The sequence below is a fragment of the Myotis daubentonii genome, chromosome 1 (assembly GCF_963259705.1).
Source record: "Myotis daubentonii chromosome 1, mMyoDau2.1, whole genome shotgun sequence".
Classification (NCBI taxonomy): Eukaryota; Metazoa; Chordata; class Mammalia; order Chiroptera; family Vespertilionidae; genus Myotis; species Myotis daubentonii.
Genome location: NC_081840.1, coordinates 119,499,291 through 119,502,700, shown reverse-complemented (window position 1 = coordinate 119,502,700; position 3,410 = coordinate 119,499,291). Strand labels below are relative to the sequence as shown.

Below are 3,410 nucleotides of genomic sequence, written 5' to 3'. Positions count from 1 at the left end.
TTTGAGTTTCTCTTGAATAATCCTAATGTCTACAATTCTTTATTTTTGTTGCCTGTACTTTAATGGTTATTGGAGCAAAAGATTGTTTTTCTCGCTTGGTTTACTTAACTCAGTTTTAATAAATAATAATATGGTACCATTCACTATTATTTTTCTTTTTGTCTTATATCAGGGTATAGCTGGATCTGCTTAATATTTAGTGTTATATTCCAGAACAAAGTAGAATTAATTAACCTTAATAACCAAACCCTTAACCTAGACATGCTGCCTCTGCTTTAGTATTTGTTCTATAAAAACTTAGAAGGTGAGTTAGAGTTGACTTTAGCACCAGGGCCAAGTTCACTTGGAAGTTATTAAGATAACATAATGGTCAAATTAATTGCTGAACAAAAATGCCCAGGGTAGGAAACACCGATAATTATTAGTAAATCCTGTTTAGATTTTAGTGTTTCCCTCCCCGGTAGATTGATCTATCATAGAAAATATTATGGGGTCCCATATTAACCTCGAGTTGGAAGAGGCGAGTCGGGTCTCAAAATGGAGGGCCATGATCCTAAGGAACCAGAGCAGTTGAGAAAACTGTTTATTGGTGGCCTGAGCTTTGAAACTACAGATGACAGTTTAAGAGGACATTTTAAGTGGTGGAAATGGGGCACACTCACAGATTGTGTGGTGATGAGAGACCCCCAAACAAAATGTTCCCGGGGATTTGGTTTTGTGACTTACTCTTGTGTTGAAGAGGTGGATGTAGCAATGTGTGCTTGACCACACAAGGTTGATGGGTGTGTAGTGGAACCAAAGAGAGCTGTTTCTAGAGAGGATTCTGTAAAGCCTGGTGCCCATTTAACAGTGAAGAAAAGCTTTGCTGGTGGTGTTAAAGAAGATACAGAAGTATATAATTTGAGAGACTACTTTGAAAACTATGGCAAGATTGAAACCATGGAAGTTATGGAGGACAGGCAGAGTAGGAAAAAAAGAGGATTTGCTTTTGTAACTTTTAAAAAAATATATTTTATTAATTTTTACAGAGAGGAAGGGAGAGGGATAGAGAATCAGAAACACTGATGAGAGAGAAACATCAATCAGCTGCCCCCTGCACACCCCCCAATGGGGATGTGCTCGCAACCAAGGCACATGCCCTTGACTGGAATCGAACCCGGGACCCTCGAGTCTGCAGGCCGACGCTCTATCCACTGAGCCAAAGCAGTTAGGCTGCTTTTGTAAGTTTTGATGATCATGATATAGGTGATAAAATTGTTGTTCAGAAATCCCACACTATTAATGGGCATAATTGTGAAGTGGAAAAGGCCCTTTCCAAACAAGAAATGCAGTCTGCTGGATCACAAAGAGGAGGCTACGGCGGTGGAGGTGGCAGCAGAGGTAATTATGGAGGAGGTGATGGTGGATATAATGGATTTGGAGGTGATGGTGGCAACGATGGCGGTGGTCCTGGTTATAGCAGTAGAGGAAGCTATGGTGGTGGTGGACCAGGATATGGAAACCAGGGTGGTGGATATGGTGATGGTGGTGGAGTTTACAAATGGTTACAATGAAGGGGGGAATTTGGGTGGTAACTATGGTGGAGGTGGAAACTATAATGATTTTGGAAATTACAGTGAACAACAGCAATCAAATTATAAACCCATGAAGGGAGGCAGTTTTGGTGGAAGAAGCTCGGGCAGCCCCTATGGTGGTGGATATGGATCTGGTGGTGGAAGTGGTGGATATGGTAGCAGAAGGTTCTAAAAACTCAGCAGAGAAGGGTTGAATGAAAACCCTTCTTGCCTAATTGAGGAATGTCTTTCCTACCATCTTAAATACGAAGGTTTCTGGCTGGGTAAGGTTTGTAGCTCACAGTAAAACCTGATGACACCACTTGTTTCCCCGCAAATTTATATTACACATTTAAAACTACTAGGTACATTAGTAAAATTGTTCAGCTGAAACTTGGTTTTGGAACCACATCCAAAACATTTTGAACAATTTTTAAAACTTTCCTGCAAATAACCATGAGTGTTCATGTTGAGTGACATGTGGCCTCATGTACATAATTCATTGTTGGTGTCTTTAGGGTAAAGTCAGTTTTTGATGAGAAAGAAAGGGAGTGACCTCAAATTTTGCAGTTTTGTAATAAGCATGACTTAGTTATAACAGAAGCATTAAACCTGCCAGTCCTCGTTCTAGGGAAAACCTTGAGATAAGCTTTTTAAATTGCCAGGTTGATACAAATATAAAAATAGTCTTCATTCAAGTGGCCTCTTGAATATAAATTCTCTTGCATATAAAATAAGGGAATTATTTAGATTAATGGAATAAATATTTGGTTCTTTTTAGGGTGTGCTTTTTGTGTGTGTCATTTAACCTGTTAACCAGAAGCAGTGGGGACCTAGTTACTCTAATGCTTCCTTTAAAAAGACAACTTCTCAAAGAATAATTAAACTATTAATTTCTGTGCAAATCAGTTGCTGATTTTATAAGGGCTATTATTACTAGCCCAAAAGGGCTTGTTAAAAATTGAAATTTGACAATTCATTTTAAAAACAATACTTGGGGGATAGATCTTAAAATGAAACTACTTTCTAAATTATAAACAAATGAAATTCTTACATAAATAGGGGTAAGTTTGCCAGAGTTTATTCTCACAAAATGACTGGTTGGTTCTCTAAACCAGAACTAAATTTCTATACCACTTTAGAATGAAGTGTAGAGCAAGGTAATTATTTTGATGAATTTTATTTACAGCATGGTTTTAGTGAAGCAAATTTCCTAAGATAAACATTTTATTTTTTTAAAAGGTGTTGCTCTTTTCAGTCCATCTAATTTTTTTTATGAAATAAAGTGATTTAATTAAAAAAGTAAATATTATGGTTATAATTTCAGGGTTAGCCTTATCAAGACTATTTAAATTGTAGAGTACTTTATTTTTAATATTATTAATGTTTTGCAAGGAGCCTGGAACTCTTATTATTCATGAACCTCCAAGACTTCTGAAGACATACATATGAATTTTGGAGGGCCTGGGTGAAATGGTGAGGGACAGAGAGGAGCAACAATCCAGTATTTGCAATAGAAGAGAAGGGAACTTGTTGGAAACCACTATTGTTCACTGCTAATGGCTTCCACAGCAATGTCATGAGATGAATTTGGTGGGAGTGAGGAGGGCAGGATTGTGGCAATTATGGAATTTTAGGAACTTAGTCATAGAAATAAATAATTTTATAGATAGAAAATTACTCTCTGATGTGATAAATATAAATCAAGACATGAGTAAAGGTAGGGTGACCATAAACCTTCATTTGTCTGGGACTATCCTCATTTATACCTGTTGTCCTGGCTAGTTGTTATTAATAGCACCTGAGGTAGCAATCCTCCAAGATGTGCCCAATGATCCTTGCCTTCCAGTGTCCATA

The 3,410-nt window shown here is 37.5% G+C and overlaps 1 pseudogene; it reads left to right on the top strand.

The window, feature by feature from the left end:
* Nucleotides 1-497: 497 nt before the first annotated feature.
* On the top strand, nucleotides 498-2,215 carry LOC132213045 (heterogeneous nuclear ribonucleoprotein A3-like; annotated as a pseudogene).
* The last annotated feature ends 1,195 nt before the right edge of the window (nucleotides 2,216-3,410 follow it).